This window comes from Impatiens glandulifera, chromosome 1, assembly GCF_907164915.1.
Source record: "Impatiens glandulifera chromosome 1, dImpGla2.1, whole genome shotgun sequence".
In the NCBI taxonomy this organism is placed as follows: Eukaryota; Viridiplantae; Streptophyta; class Magnoliopsida; order Ericales; family Balsaminaceae; genus Impatiens; species Impatiens glandulifera.
The window spans coordinates 101209193-101227685 of record NC_061862.1 but is presented as its reverse complement, the minus strand read 5'-3'; the positions used below and the strand labels follow the sequence as shown (position 1 = coordinate 101227685).

General features: G+C 26.8%; 2 non-coding genes across 2 annotated transcripts; both read right to left on the bottom strand.

The window, feature by feature from the left end:
- Positions 1–16896: 16896 nt before the first annotated feature.
- LOC124923241 lies at positions 16897–17044 on the bottom strand. Its single transcript, XR_007098241.1, has one exon. It is a non-coding gene; the product is annotated as a small nucleolar RNA snoR145 (small nucleolar RNA).
- Positions 17045–17928: 884 nt separating this feature from the next.
- Positions 17929–18076, bottom strand: LOC124923247. The gene has a single exon (XR_007098247.1). It is a non-coding gene; the product is annotated as a small nucleolar RNA snoR145 (small nucleolar RNA).
- Between the last annotated feature and the right edge of the window lie 417 nt (positions 18077–18493).

Below are 18493 nucleotides of genomic sequence, written 5' to 3'. Positions count from 1 at the left end.
TTAAACCTTAAAGTAAGTTAAATTTTAGTTATTTGTTTTAACATGTATTTTTTATATTAATTATTTTTAAGCTTAAATTCAGGTAGGTGTACTTGTGCTATGCTTGAAGAATGTGACTTAAAAAATATTAATATATTGAATGTTCAAACAATTTATATAGTATTGTACTTTAATTTTAGAATTTTATATTTTAGAATTTTGACGAGTAATTGTGGTTGAATGCTTTTTGGATTATTATGATTTTGGAATTTTAAATAGTTATAATTTTGTCATATTTTCAATTTTAAATATTATTTTTTAAATGTTGTATATGTATGAAAGTTTGATATTTCATTTTGAAAATAAATTTTAGTTTGAGTTCGAGCTTGAATTCGAGCTCGAGCTTGAGTTTGAGCTCGAACTCGATCTTGAATTCGAGCTTGAGTGCGAGCTTTTCGAGTCGAGCCGAGCTTATAGGTAAATAGTCGAGTCAAGCTCGAGCTCAAATTTATAAACTCGTTCGAGCTCGAGTTCGAGTCGAGCTAATAAATACTAAATCGAGTCGAGTTCGAGCTCAAGCAAATTCGAGCTCGACTCGGCTCATTTGCAGCCCTAATCCTACACCGACAACGAAACTCACAACGAAACCGACAACAAAATAATTTCGACGGTGGCTCTGTTTCGCTGAGTTGAGCCTTGAGGTAAGGTTTAACCATTAAAAGTGAAAATTCAACATCAGGGTTTGATTTTTATTTATTTTTATGCTTTGTTTTGAGATTGTGTATTTGTGTGGTTAAGCCGTAAAGATCTTTGAAAATAGTTTACTTGTTTGATGGCGCCGAAAAAATATTTATCTGGATATGAAAAACGAAAAAGGAAAGAATTAGAAGAACAATTTGTTAAATCTCAAAGTGGTGCGCTTGACAAGTTTGTTAAAAGAACAAAAGCTTCTGAAAATTTAGACCTCACTGAAGCGATAAATGCTGAAAAAATTAATATAGTTAATATAGATGAGAATGTGGAGGAAATAAATATCATTCCCGAAAACGATAGTCAAAAGAACAACCATTTTATCTCTCTCGTGGATAAACCCTAGTAGATATATATGATCCTATAAATTGGGATAATCTTGATAATAAAACAAGTGATTTATTGGTTAAAATGGTCCTATAAATTGTGATAATCTTGATAATAAAACAAGAGATGTATTTTCCATGAAGGTACGTGTGATGTTAATTTGAGTGATTTGTTTTCTGAACTAAAAATACTACAAGTTGTTTTACCTAGTTTGGATATGTCCGCTGCTGAAATTCTTGATTTTGAAATTTCGATAGATTGCTATCCTAATGTCTCTATTGTATATCGAATTTTACTAACATTGGCTGTTACGGTAGCTTATGCTGAAAGAAGTTTTTCTAAGTTAAAATTATTGAAAAATTATCTAAGATCTTCGATGTCTCAAGATAGATTGAATAGACTTGCTATTTTATGTATTGAAAAAGATTTTTTGGAATATATTAATTACGATACAATTATCAATGATTTTGCATCTAAAAATGCAAGAAGAAGTCACTTTCGTTGACAATTTATGTTGCATCTTTGTAGATATTGGAAGGTTATTGAATATCAACGGTGAAACACAAGTGAAGTTTATGCGTAGTGCCCCAATTTCGTGCTTTCGCCCTAAGGCCTAAAAATCTTAGGAACGACACTGAATGGACAAAGATATAAAAAAATATTACTAATGATTTAAAGACATGTATTAAATATGTCAAATAATTAATAAACTACTTGTAATATTAGAAAAAAAAATAGATTCAAACTAATTAATATAATTGGATCTGTTCATAGTACTAGTATTGGGAGAGGGAATGATACGCAGTTGGATCGGATTAATTTAAAATATAAAATATTATCTCTATTTCTTTTTATCATCTTTTCATTTTTCTAACAAATTAAGTCATTCTCACTCTTATTCTCATTCTCAAATTTTTTCATCATATCACTCATCTTTCTTATATTTCATAAATTAAATATTATAATTAAAATTTAGATGTTATGACTTGATTGAAAATTTAGTTTTATTGTCTTTTTTACTTGAATGAATTGGGTAAGGGCTTTAATTAAGATTCACATAAATCAACTATTAATTAAATGGGAATTTTTTAATCCAAAAATACTAAAATATAGCATTTTATTTGTATTGGTTGGATGTGTTTTTTTATAACGATTAGTATATAAATATTGTTTATGTTATTATTATTGTAAGGATGCCTAATTTTAAAATGTCAAACTAAAATATTTATTAATAATCATTCTCTAGTATATTAAAGATAGAAATAATTAATTATTATTTTTATTTTTAATATAGTTGGAGTGAAAAAGTGATGGAAAATAAAAAACTAGTGAAATATAAAAAAAAAATTATTTTTTTCTAAGCAAATTTAATTTTAATTTTAATGGGTTTAGTGCGACGGTAAAATATGAGATTTGCGGACTAAGCAACCAAGATATTATCAAACTATGGTATGAGGGGACACGACATTGAAATGCGAAGTTCACTGTGGAGTAATGATTATCTACTTAACTTAGTCGTAGCATACATTAATACCAATATTCGGACTTTGTACGTATTCAAATTGGAAAATATACAACCTGTTATTCTTATCCTCATTTCGGTTAATCAACCATCTCATTTCATATTTATCCACCAATCTTCAATCGACCTCTCATCTCGTGAAATTATATTTTCACCTGATCAAATTAACTATCTCCAACATTACCAATTTCTTTTACCTTCACTTTGCCCCCGGAAATCCACACTTTCTTATATTTCACAAATTAAATATTATAATTAAAATTTAGATATCATGACTTAAAATTTGATTTTATTATCTTATTTACTTGAATGAATAGTGTAAAAACCTTAATTAAGAATCATGTAAATCAAACATTAATTAAAATGGTAACTTTTTTATCCAAAAATACTAAAATGTAGCATTTTAATTGTATTGTATGTATTATTTTTTTTATAATGGTTTGTATATAAATATTGTTTATGTTATTATTATTGTAAGGATGCCTAATTTTAAAAATGTCAAACTAAAACATTTATTAATAATCATTCTCTAATTAATCATTATATTTATTTTTAATATAATTAGAGTGAAAAGGTGATGGAAAATAAAAAAACTAGTGAAATATAAAAAAAATATTATTTTTTTCTAAACAAACTTAATTTTAATTTTAATGGTTTAATGCGACGGTAAAATATGAGATTTGCGAACTAAGCAACCAAGATATTATCAAACTATGGTAGCAGGGGATATGACATTGAAATGTGAAGTTCACTGTGTAGTAATGATTATTGACTTAACTTAGTCGTAGCATACATTAATACCAATATTTGGACTTTGTACGTATTCAAATTGGAAAATATACAACATGATATTCTTATCCTCACTTTGGTTAACCAACCATCTCATTTCATATTTATCCACCAATCTTCAATCGACCTCTCATCTCGTAATATTATATTTTCACTTGATCAAACCAATCATCTCCAACATTACCAATTTCTTTTATCTTCACTTTGTCCCCGCAAATCCTCATTTTCTTATATTTTACAAATTAAATATTATAATTAAAATTTAGATATTATGACTTAAAATTTGGTTTTATTATCTTATTTACTTGAATAAATTGTGTAAAAGCCTTAATTAAGATTCATGTAAATCAACCATTAATTAAAGTGGGAATTTGTTAATCCAAAATACTAAAATGTAGCATTTTATTTGTATTTGTTGGATGTGTTTTTTTTATAATGGTTTGTATATGAATATTGTTTATGTTATTATTATTGTAAGGATGCCTAATTTTAAAAATGTCAAACTGAAATATTTATTAATAATCATCCTCTAATTAATCATTATTTTTATCTATAATATAGTTGGAGTGAAAACGTGATGGGAAATAGAAAACTAGTGAAATATAAAAAAAAAATAGTATTTTTTCTAAACAAACTTAATTTTAATTTTAATGGGTTTAGTGCGACAGTAAAATATGAGATTTGCGGACTAAGCAACCAAGATATTATCAAACTATGGTATGAGGGAATACGACATTGAAGTGTGAATTTCACTATGTAGTAATGATTATCGACTTCTTAGTCGTAGCATACATTAATACCAATATTCGGACTTAGTACGTATTCAAATTGGAAAATATACAACCTGATATTCTAATCCTCACTTCGGTTAACCAACCATCTTATTTCATATTTATCCACCAATCTTCAATCGACCTCATATCTCGAGATATTATATTTTCACTTGATCAAATCAACCATCTCCAAAATTACCAATTTCTTTTACCTTCACTTTGTCCCCGCAAATCCTCACTTTATTATATTTCACAAATTAAATATTATAATTAAAATTTAGATATTATGACTTAAAATTCGGTTTTATTATCTTATTTACTTGAATGAATTGTGTAAAAGCCTTAATTAAGATTCATGTAAATCAACCATTAATTAAAGTGGGAATTTTTTAATTCAAAAATACTAAAATGTAACATTTTTTTCAAAAAAATGTAGCATTTTATTTGTATTGGTTGGATGTGGTTTTTTATAATGGTTTTTATATAAATATTGTTTATGTTATTATTATTGTAAGGATGCCTAATTTTAAAAATGTCAAACTAAAATATTTATTAATAACCATTCACTAATTAATCATTATTTTTATCTTTAATATAGTTGGAGTTTTAATATAGTTGGAGTGAAAAGGTGATGGAAAATAGAAAAATAGTGAAATATAAAACAAAAATAGTATTTTTTTTAAACAAACTTAATTTTAATTTTAATGGGTTTAGTGCGACGGTAAAATATGAGATTTGCGAACTAAGCAACCTAGATATTATCAAACTATGGTATGAGGGGATACGACATTGAAATGAGAAGTTCACTGTGTAGTAATGATTATCGACTTAACTTAGTCGTAGCATACATTAATACCAATATTCAGACTTAGTACGTATTCAAATTGGAAAATATACAACTTAATATTCTTATTCTCACTTCGGTTAACCAACCATCTCATTTTATATTTATCCACCAATCTTCAATCGACCTCTCATCTCGTGATATTATATTTTCACTTGATCAAATCAACCATCTCCAACATTACCAATTTCTTTTATCCTCACTTTGCCCCCGCAAATCTTCACTTTCTTATTCTCACTTTGGCTTTACCAAATTCTTTTACACTTACTTTGGCCCCACTAATCCTCTTACACTTTCACTTCGATCAAATCAACTATCTCTACTTTCACTTCGGTCAAATCAACCATCTCTACTTTCACTTCGGTCAAATCGACCTCCCATCATGATCTTCTACTTTCACTTCAGTCAAATCAACCATCTCCAACATTACCAAATTCTTTTATCATCAATTTGGCCCCATCAATCCCCACTTTTTTATACTCACTTTGGTTTTACCAATTTCTCTTACCCTCACTTTGGCCTCACCAATCCTCTTACAATTTCACTTTGGTCAAATCAATCATCTCTAACATTACCATTTCATTTTACCCCCACTTTGCCCCCACCAATCCTCACTTTCTTATCCTCACTTTTACCAATTTCTTTTTACCCTCACTTTGGTCAAATCAACCATCTCCAACATTAAAAATTTCTTTTACCCCCACTTTAGCCCCCATCAATCCTCATTTTCTTATCCTCACTTTGGCTATACAAATTCCCTTTACCCTCATTTCGGTTAAGACCTTACACTTTCACTTAGGTCAAATCAACCATCTCCAACATTATCAATCTCTTTTACCCTTAGTTTGGTCCATCAATCACCAATCTCCAGTTTCTTATTCTCACTTTGGCTAAGACCTTACATTTTTATTTCGGTCAAATCAACCATCTATAATATTACCAATCTCTCCTACCCTCAATTTAGCCCACCCCCAATCAACCTCTTATCTCTTGACCTTAATTTCACTTTAGTCAAACACATCTATCTCACGAGCATTTTTTGCATCCAACCATCTCCTCAATTTGATAAACTAACAATTTTATTCATATATTTATAAGAGTTTAACAATAGTTCATATTGTGATTTGAACTTTCGTCTTTATTACGTATATCAAACGACAACTTAATATTGTTGATTTATATTTATAATTTCGTGTATGTATACCTACCTTCATTTATTTTTATTTTTATATATTATTAAAATATATATATATATATATTTAAAATATCTAATAAACACTATTATTTTAATATATTTAAATAAAAAAAAATATTTTTAAATTTTATTAATTCTTGAATGGTTATATATATATATATATATATATATATATATATATATATATATATATATATATATATTATTATTTTACTATTAATGTTTATTTTTTAATATTTTGTTTTAAATAAATTTTAAATCAGTAATTTTATTTATTTATATTTATTATCAAAATAAAAAAATTAATATAAAAAATTGTATTTCTTTCAATAATTAATTCAATTATTTAATAACATAATATAGGAGAAAATGAATAAAAATTCTTAACAATTAAAAATGCACAAAAAAAATCTCACTCACATATATATTTAATAAATATTGATTATTTTAATATTTTATTAATTATTACAATATTAGAGTGGATTTTATATATATATATATATATATATATATATATATTTTGTACTATTATGTTGATTTTAATATATTTAAATTAATTTTTTATTTTTAAAATTAATTAATTATAATATTGTAAAGGTATATTATTATATATGATTTCTTTGTAAACATTTTATCATATTTGGATGGAGAGGAACACAATAACATTTTCAAGAGTTTGAAATGACGTAGAGTTTATTTGAAATGAAATTATCTTTGATGGAAACTCACTCATTCGAATCGGAGGCGAATTCCCACTTATGAAAAAAATTGGTTGATTTGTCAAAGATGGAGAATTGTATATGAGAAACTCAACCTCTCTTCTGATTTTAAGGCGCTCTAAGCTTAGTTGTTTGTGTTTTTCACTTTTGTTCTCATTCTATTTTCATCTTATTGGTTCATTCAATTTTGACAAAAGTTTGTTTTACCTTAATCCTGAACTCTTGTAATCCTTACCTTTTTCAGGTCTTTCTATTTAATAATGATATATCTTTTTCTAAAAAAAAAACTTATATAATATATATATGTGATAAAATAATATATATATATTTAAAATATCTAATAAATATTTATTAAAAAATAAATTAATATAAAAATATTCAATTCAATTCATTTAATATTTAATGAAATTATAATCCATCAAAATATTCAACTTTTTATATTATTAACTATATATATATATATAACGCCAAAAATCGACACTTCACAATAAGCGTTTTTGTTACTCGATAACTGCGCCTCATAACTAACTTTCATCTTGAGTGTCGAGTAAGACAATGAATCAAAATAGTAGGCTTAACTAGAGTGCATTAAAAACGCCGATTTAAACTAGTTTTGACTTTTATAGATTCGCTGCCTAATTACTTCTCAAAAAATTAGTAAAGAAAAATATTTTATGTGTTCAAACACGTTTTAAAGATTATGTTCTTAGTTTGGTGATTAATTATAGATAACAAAGGGCTCTCGCGCTATGTCTAACATGCATGTTACATTATAGTCTTTACTTTAAATGTTTGGCCATTTAAAATAATATTATTTTACACTTTATTTATTCATTCAATCATAGGGCATACGTCTAAAGGTAATTCGAACATAAACATGTGTCTAGTTTTGTATCATTCTATTACTATAGCTTGTGTCTATGTCATGAGTTCTAAATCTAAAGAATACAAATGCTAGTACATGTAAACGAATTACGAAACTCGAAGAATGATACCTGCAAAAGAAATAAAAACAAGTTAGTTTTAAAAGGAGATATAATTCAAACAATATTTCAAGTTAAATATTTATAGTTATTTTATTAGAAAATAATTTTATTGCATTTTATATTATACATATAAGTATTTATATATAATATATCCACGATAATTATAACCCCAGGAAGATCCCTTCATTCCCCGTAGCTTAGCACGTGTTTGGTTGACACGTGGTAATACGGGGACCCGAGTTGGCTCAAGTTTCGATAGTTTTAACTTTGGTTTGCATGTTAGACATCTTTTTAAAATAAAATATTATCTTAAAAGATTTTGATAGTATCTGCCGTTTTTAAAATTAATTATATAAAAATAATTAATTTTTATTTAAATTTCATAATCTAGGGATTTGTTATAATCAAATGACGTTTTGATTTGAATTTCGATTTAAATTAATTAAACATAATTAGTTTAAAAAATATATATATTTAAAAAAAGTCGCCAATTAATTTTAGAAAAATCAATAAAATGGTATACGTGTACAAATGTATTTTATACCAGAGTTTCATTTTTTGGTTTAAAGTTTGGTGATACTCGGAAAAGATTTTCGCGCTTCATCCTTCGTACCCGTCCGAAGACGGTCTCTACTTATAAAGTTGGCCTTTGAAAATGAGTTGTATCACGTTTTTAGTTTTAACCAATTATTTTTCTTGGCCTAGTCATGCTTCTAGGTTTAGCGTTATTTAAAATATTGAAACATCAATATTTAAATCTTGTTATGTGTTGCGAATGATAAGTAGAGTAGAAATAAGTGATGAGTATTAGTCATTTTTAAAAGTATTAGGGTTTAGAAATAAACACGTCGAGCCATAAATGTCTCTTCTTTCGTTTTGATTTATTCACTGATCTAAAACTTAGCAAACAAGCCTTTGTTGAAATATTTTGTGGGAAAATTCCGAAAATATTTAAAATGCATTTTCTAACTTTTGGGGAATTTTAGAAAATGATTTGTAATCCCAAAATTACAAAAATAATATTGAATTTTTAAAAGTGGAACCAAACATACTTTAGGACCGGAGTCCTAAGGCTTGGGTCCAACTTTATTGATCGGGGTCCGGAGACCCTCGGTCTGGGCTCGGGAGCTCTCGGTCTGAGTACCGAAGTCTCTCAGTCAAGATGCTAAGGACTCTCAGTCCTTAATTAATCTTATCGGTCGTGTAAAACCCTATCAGTCCTAAACTAGATTGGGTTAGGTTTGTCAATCGAGGTGTATAAATCTCTCGATATGTGGCTAGCTCTATGTAAAGTTCATCGGTCCTTGGTCTCGAGAGTCTCGGTCCCAGGTCTGGAATTCTCGATCCCAAGTTTGAATTTTTCGGTCGCGGGTCAGTCCTCTCGGTCCTAGGTTCGAATTTTATCAGTCCTAGGTTGGACCTCTCATTCCTAGATGAGAATCCTCGATCGAATTTCTCGGTCCTTTCTCAAGAACATCGATCATATGTCTCGATCATAACTTAAGAACATCGGTCCTAAGTCTCAGTCTTGGTTTATTTTTATCGGTCCTTGGTCTCGGTTCTAGGCTCACAAGTCTCGGTCCTCAAGAACAGAAGAATTCATTTTTAAAATTTTTTAGGTCATATTCTTTGATACAAGAGTTTGGCTAGCTTCACAAAGCTCTTAGGAACATGTTGATCATCATCTCAATGTATGGATCAACCTAGATAATGATCAATTTGTTCAAAACAGTTTTTGATCAAAAATTGGGTTTTTGATTTTAAGGTTGTTTTGAAGTGAAATGAGTTATCCAATAGTTTTCTTATAACACATATACTTGATTGGTACCAAAACAAGAACACTAATTGTTCGTTTTGACCAATTCAAAAAATCATATTTTTCAATTTATTTTGAAAAATTGATTTTGATCAAACATGATCGGGATGGATCAAACATGATTGGGATTGATCAAACATGATCCAAATGGTTGTCCAACATCATTACAATCATGTTGGGAAGCTTTTGGGGTTGTGATTCGATCGAATTAACCCAAGAACAGCAAACCCGTTTTTTTTTTTATTTCAATTTGTGTTTTTTTTATTAGACTGATTCATCGATTCTATCATATCTATATAGTTTCTAAATGATCCTAAAATCAATATTCAATCATAAAATCACATAAACAAGAAGCATACAAGCTTCTAAAATTTGAAATATGAAAACTTCAAATTCAAACTTTGAATATGGACTTGAGGATGATTGGAACCTTACCAAGGATTAAAGAACACACATTGATTCTTATGGAAGCTTTCTGGATGCACAGATCTGAGCTTCCAAGCCTTAAACATAAATTTTGAAAAATCTAAAAACTTTAAGCTTTAATGGAGAATTTTGAATTTCTTTGATTCAAGAGGGCTATGTTGGTTGGTTGTCTTCGAAATGACCTTATGAGGGTATTTATACTACTCCTAAGTCAATTGGGGGAGCATAGTGGCTTGAATCAGCCAAAATATATTTAATGTATTTTAGTTGTTATTTAGTCAACTCGCCGGAGTAGGCAGTGACAAAGCCTACGGTTGAATGAGTTGATTTGGTGGACCAATGAGAAAGTTCCAAAAATCCAAAATCAACACAGATGTTCATCCTTATCTTCGCGGTGTCGCGTTGAGGAAGATGATCGGAGGCCAAAACGATGTCGTTTTAGGCGTGTTTTGGCGTTCCGTTTTGGCGTTTAGCATTCTGTTTCTTGATCCGCTGCGAACTGAACGTGTTTCTACTCAGGCTACAACCGGCTGTGTGGAAGCACTTGGAGCGTTGGATGAGTCTTAGCGTCCATCCAATGGACGTGTCTCTTACTGTAATAAAGTCGTACATTTTCGGCTACACCTAATTGTGAATTTATTTTTATTTTAAAACCTTAAGAGTTTGTTTGAATTTTTTTTCACATTTTGACTTTAATTTTGATATTTTCAAATATACAAAATATTAAAATAAATATGACAAATATTTTATCAATTATTTTATTTTAAGATTTTTAAGATTTAAATAAATATTTTTTTAGGTGAATTGCGTACAAAATTCACTCTAATTATTTATTTTTGTTCTTTAATTTTTCTAAAATTATTTTGAGACATTGAGTATAACATTTATTCTAAATAATTTTATTTTCTATTTTTATCCTTAACTCTTAATTAATATGATTAATTAACAAATTAATTAATCCTAATTAATTACTTTAAATAAGTTTTTAATATGAAACTAATTATTTTGATATTATTTATTTAAAAAGTAATTTAAAATAATTATTTTATTATTATATTTTGGATGTAAATTACTATTATTCTATATCTATGACTATGGATATTATATATTTTATATAATATTATAATAATATATATATATATATATATATATATATATATATATATATATGCTTTGTTCTCCTTGGGTTATTTTAAAAACTCACACAAAATTAATTTTTTAATCAATTACTTTTAACTAATCAAATCACTCATTTCATTAATCAAAATACTAAAATACTCTTTATTTTAAATTATTATTATTTTTTTATTTTATTTATATTTATTAATATCCTTTAAGTCATTTTACAAAAAATAATTATTACTTCCTCAAAATCATCACCCATCATTCAATTTTTTTCTCTCTTGGTTTTTTCAAATCCCCGTATAACCGAAGAAGACCTATATAATATATCACTTTTGTTTCCCTTTCTTTTATCACATTGTTGGTAAACGAATCCTCGGTCGGGTAATAAAAAACATCGTCAACACCCCCATTAGGTGAAGCCGGAACGTTTGAGATCCCTTTTCTTTTTCTCTTTTTAGCTCGGATGGTTACCAGTTCAATCTCAGTTCGTAACATGAAAACAAATACAACATCCTACATAGTCTAAATATTATAGTCAATCCCAAATAAGAATCTTAAATGTAAAATTTGTACAAAAGGATTTCAACCACCTCCTAAACCCATAAAGTATTCACAGGCATCACTCATAATGCATTTTGCCTACTTGAAACAACACAATAAATTTTACCAAGGACAAAGACAGCACTACCAAGTTCTCAAAAATATTTGAAACTAGTTCTTACATTCTCAGTTCAACATGAACCTTCTCAACTAGTCTACGTTATTCATACATCACATACAAAATAGAAATGAAATACAAGAGCAAACGATAAGCAATCAAACAAACAAAATGTTGTTTCCTTTTATTATCGACTTTCTAGAAATCTGTTTCATTACAAAGGCGGATTGGGAACTTAAACAAATTTTCTTAAAGGTTCTGAGACGAACTTGAGTCAGCCTCCATTCGAATGGGGATCATTTTGGTATCCGAGAACTGAGCCCAAGAATTCCCTCCTTTCTCTTAGCTCTTTTTCTTTTCTATTCTCGTGAGAGATTCTCCCTTTTGGTGTCTCTCCCTATCTGTCTTTTATCATTACCCCTTTTGGTGTCTCTTCCTACCAAGGTTGTTAAAATCTCAAGTTTACTCTTAAAATTTTTACGATTTCATATTAGGTTAACGAGTCTGAGTTTAAGTGAACTCTAATAGATAAACTCTTACGATTTTAAATTTACGATAATATGATTTTACGATTTTACGAGTTTATAAATACTTTTGATTTTACGATTTTACTATTAAAAAACAAATTTGTATTTAAAAATAAAAAAATAAAAAATAAAGTTATTATTTATTTAAATTAATTAATTAATATAAATAATCTTGTAAGTACCATTTTTTTTTAGTGTTATTTACTTATTATTATTTTTTAATTAATTTTATATTAAAATATATATTTTTTTTAAATTGACTAAATATAAATACTTAATTAAATATATAAATAATAATAATATATAACTATTATTTTTTCATATTAAACTATTATGATTTCATATAAAATCTATGTTTTTGTCCAATCTCCCTTCTCTCATGTTCTCCCTTCTCTTTTGTCCTTTTTCTTCGTTTCTTTTTATCTAACTTTCTCAAATCTCTCTTTTATCGTTTTTTTTTTCATCATTTACTTTGTTTGGTTTGGAGTCTAAGTGGCGGCATGCTGTTCAGGCTTGTTTGATTTCGCGTTCAATTATTTATCTACAAAATAAAATAAATTAATTCAAAAGATATAATTCATTTTGAATTTATTTTAATTTGTTTAGCTTATTATAATAGTTGATTTTATTGAAATAATTATAAATAAGGTGTAAGATGTAATTGTCTATAATATATGATATTTTTATTTTTAAAATATTTAATAAATACTTATTATTTTAATATATTTAAATTTTATTTTACTTTTAAAATTAATTAATATATATATATATTTGTAATTTTAAAATAGCTAATAAATTTATATATTTAAATTAAATTTTTATTTTTAAAATTGATTAATTCTATATAAATAAATATCAAGAAAAATATATAAATATAAACTAATGAATAGAAAATTTTATTTTACATTTTTTTTAGTTAGTCAAAATATAGTAAAAATATTATATATAAAATATAAAGAAATATGTAATATTATATAATTATTATATAACTGAGAAAATAAATTAGTACATATTTTTTTATTAGGTAAATTGATATAATTATTTTGATTATATATGAAATATTATATATATATATATATATATATATATATATATATATATATATATATATATATATATATATATATATATATATATATATATATATATATATATATATATATATATATATAAATTTGTAAACAAATTTTTTTTTTGATAAAAGATAAAATATATTAATATTAAATTATTGATTAGAGAAAAAATTAGGAGTTATTATTATTCACTTTTTTGCATTTATAAAATTTTGTTAGAATTATATATAATTTTTTTATTATTATTTTAATATATTTAAATTAAATTTTTATTTTTAAAATTGATTAATTCATATATATATATAATTAAATAATAAAAAAATATATATATAAATATAAACTAATAAAGAGAAAGTTTTATTTAACATTTGTTTTTTTAGTTAGTAAAAATATTATATATAAATAAAAATAGTTGTGTAATATTATATATTGATAAAATAAATTAAGAAAGATATTGTTCTTAATTAGGTGAATAGATATAATTATTTTTATTATATATATAAATAAATAAATATGTAATATTATATATATAAATATATAAATGAGTAATAATTTTTTTTATAAAAGATAAAAATTATTTATATAAAATTAATGATAAGAGAGAATATAATTAGAAAAATAAATTATAAAATATAAAATAGAAGATAGAAATTTGATAATTTAAGAAATAGAAATAAATTAAAGAGATATTTTTTAATTAGGAATATATATATATATATATATATATATATATATATATATATAGAGAGAGAGAGAGAGAGAGAGAGAGAGAGAGAGAGAGAGAGAGAGAGAGAGAGAGAGAGAGAGAGAGAGAGAGAGAGAGAGAGAGAGAGAGAGAGAGAGAGAGAGAGAGAGAGAGAGAGAGAGAGAGAGAGAGAGAGAGAGAGAGAGAGAGAGAGAGAGAGAGAGAGAGAGAGAGAGAGAGAGAGAGAGAGAGAGAGAGAGAGAGAGAGAGAGAGAGAGAGAGAGAGAGAGAGAGAGATTATTTTATTAATAAATTTAATTAAGATAATAGATAATAAAGAGAATATAATTAAGAAAATAAATAAAGAAATTAGTTATAATTATAGAAGAGAGAAATCCAATAATTTATGAATAAAATGATTTATGAAAGATAAATACTGTGAAGAGTTTGTGTACTGTAATAAATAAATAAATAAATAAATATATATATATATATATATATATATTAATAAGAACAATTATTGTGTTTTGGATTGCGAAGAATCTCTATAAAAAAAATACTATTTTTTTCTTATCACTTGAAGAATGTATATGTATAACTATTTTAATTTCAAATCAATTATTTCTTTAACTAAAATTTTATTAAATCTAAATTTATATATATGTTGAAAATTTAGTCATTAAAAATTTATTCAAAAAAGTTTTTGGAACAATATAAATAAATTGTGTCAAACACTAGTCCATTTTTTAAAAAATTGTCAACACTAACCTGCTATTTAAAACCAACTATTAAAAAAGACATGTGCTAAAACGTGTACATAGTAAAATTTTATTCAAACAAATTTTAACAAATTCCTCCCTTAAACTATATTACATGTCCCTTTTAATTTTTAATTTTTTTTTATCATAAAATCAGTTAACTATTCTTCAATCATGCAATGAACAAAGTTTATCAAACTTATTGGATTATTGGATGAATCTCTAATTAAGTGATAACAAGTATCAATTAGCTTGCCCCTTTAATATAAACCTTAAATGAAGAGTAGAAACAATAACACACCAATAACATTTTAAAATAATTTTATAATAAAAATATTATCATAAAAAATAGTAATTCATTTAGAGGTGACTTATAGAGTTTTGTAGAATTCTTCTCATCTTACTTAACACACTACCTAAGTTGATGCCACCAATTCAACCTTAGCAGAAGAAAATATAACAATGAGTTGTTTTCTAGATGACCATGTTAGAGCTCCTCCTCCATCATAAAAAAAAATATATTTGGATATGATTATACGATAAACATCAGCTATGTAGTCACTGTTGATATACCCAACAAATTCTCTTTATTTTTCTTTTTAATATAGTACACTCAATCCAATAGCCTCACTTATATACTTCAGTATCCTTTTTAAAAGATTCAGAGACTCCATGTACCTACTTGTTATTTCATCTACAAACATCAAGTCATCTATAGTGATTCTAAGGTAATTCAAACCATTTGTTTTTAATTTGTTGGATGAATTTAATTTCCACTCCACTTTCATCCTTATTTAGAACAATTGAATTTTGGACAGGATTACAACAAACTATTCTAAATCTTTCCAACATCTCACTTATGAAAATTCTATTGTTATCTTGTTTTACCTTAACTTCTATAAAAATTCATCAACCCCTCAAAATTTTACATCATAGTTTTTTTAAGACATCAATCATCTGCTCACTACTTCCCTATTAAAATCAAATCATCAACATACAAACTAACAATTAAATATTTTTCCTTATATAATTATTTTAACAAACAAAAATAGTTTAGATGAGCACTTTTCAAAATCTTGTTCTATAAAATAAGCTTCAATTTTGAAGAATTATGCCTTTCGAGCTTTTTCCATGCCTAACAAGTTTTTCTGGTTTATAAACTTTGTCCTCCACCTTTTCTCAAATCACTTTGGCTAGTCAATAAATAGTTACATGATTTATATGATTTTATAGATTTATGGCAACAAAAATAAGGTTTTTCAAGAAGAATAGGAGATGTGTCAATTGATTAACAACAAGATTTCAAGGAAGAAAGAGATAGGTAGATTGATTAATAACCAATAAGAAGAGAAAAAGAGATATTTCAATTGATTAACAACCAAGAATTCAAAGGAAGGAATAATTGTACATGTCAACCTTCAGTATGGAAGATATTTCAATTGATTAACAACCAAGAATTTAAAGGAAAGAATAATTGTACATGTCAACCTTCAGTTTTTCCATGTTCATTAATAAAGAGATTTGTGAATTTATCTTACCCAAACCTAAACAGTTACATAATTTGCATAACTATACAAACAGTTACATAACTGCTCATGCAACATTACTAATACTATTATAAACACAACACGTAAATGCCCATATAACTAAAATTATTAGCTATAAACTTAGATATTTTGACAGCTTCACTTACTCTTATTTATACTATTTCTTCCTGTGTTAGCCAAAGAGTGCTTTCAGAAATAGTGATAAAAGGTAATCTAGTTATGCCCCGTTCCACATTGCCATAACATTGGTTTCACAACTTGACACAGCTGCAGAGAGTATTTTTTTTTCTACTATGACTTTGTCTTCAAGTGTCACCTTCTCTTCTCAACATTGATTTTAAAGAGCATATTTGAGCTCAATTAAGGTATTAATCCTCTCCTCCGATGATAAATTTGATAAGATGTAGACGAGATTTCTAAACACACCAATAGTGAAAATGATTTGGAGTGTCTTTCAGTTCGACAAATAATAACTCTACGAAGGTATAAATTAGTGTTAGAGAGGTCTCACTAATGGAGCTTCCTCCCTGCTGGGACCTTCGAAACAAATCTCAATTTAGGGTTTATGATTTCATCAAAAGGAAAATTTGTAAGAGTTTTAGATCTAAATAGACCGTTAGTCAGGAGATAAAGTCGAAAATTTCACATCCATTGCAACAAAACTCTATTCTATATTCGAAAGCAAACTTGGGCAATAACGCATAATTGTGCGCTTCTTCCATAGGACCTTCGTATAAGCAAATTCAATAGAACGAGAAAGATGAAAAGAATTTTGAGACAACTCCAAAAGGGAAATTAGGAATTTCAAAACCAAAATCAGTTCAATAATAAAATACTTCAAACTGATTGGGGTGGCAAATACCAAGCTAAATGTAATTCAACATTGTTTTTTTGTCCATACATAAACGAATCATCTAAAACATATCGGGTCCCAATCATCTATGTCATATGAATATTGGGATGCTACTTATCTCAACAACAACAACGGACTTCTCGCACATGCTTTGGACAATAATATGAATATTTGTATAAACAAACACTTGATTAAGGATCTTTAATCTGCATGCTATCCTCTAACAATGTCATACAATCAACACAAAATGGGATTTAAATCAAATCATCAGCTACAGTCCCGATCATATCAGTGTCTACATACATGTTACTTATGATGAACAGAAATTCTCTTTTTCAACTCTCCAAACCTTACTCTATTCCTCTGAGGAGTGCATTGATTTACTTACTTTTCCTTGTTTCATTGCTTCACTTTTATTTTTAATGTTTCTTCTATCTATTCAGAATACATCTTTTGTAGACATAATTAAGATTTCCATTCTACATTGTAATAACATAGATTTCTCATCGAAAACAAAATATAGATGTAGAGACTGCTTTGATTTTCACTTCAAGTGTCACCTTCTCTTCTCAACATTAATATTAAAGAAGATTTCTAAACACGCCAATAATGAAAATGATTTGGTGCGTCTTTCGGTTCGGCTAATAATAACTCTACGAAGGTAATAGATTAGTGTTAGAGAGGTCTCGCTAAAGGAGATTCCTCCCTGCTGGGACCTTCGAAAATAATAAATCTCAATCATTCTAGGGTTTATAAATCTTAATCAATTTGTAAGAGAGAGTTTTAGATCTAAAATAGACCGTTAGTCAGGAGATAAAATCAAATAATTCGACTCCATTTTAACAAAACTCTCTAATTCTATATTCGAAAGCAAACTTGGGCGATAACGCATAATTGTGCGCTTCTTCCATAGGACCTTCGTATAAGCAAATTCAATAGATAGATCGAGAAATTAAGATGAAAATAACTAGCTCAGGGAATACGAACCGTAGAAAAGTTCATCTTGCGAGATTACTGGATCCCGCAATCATATGTTTTCTAACATTCTCGTCATTGCCATACATACATACATAAACTGTAACTAGCTAATCTCTCTCTCTGAGTTGTTTGATTCAGATGTAGAAGAAGATGAGAAACTTCT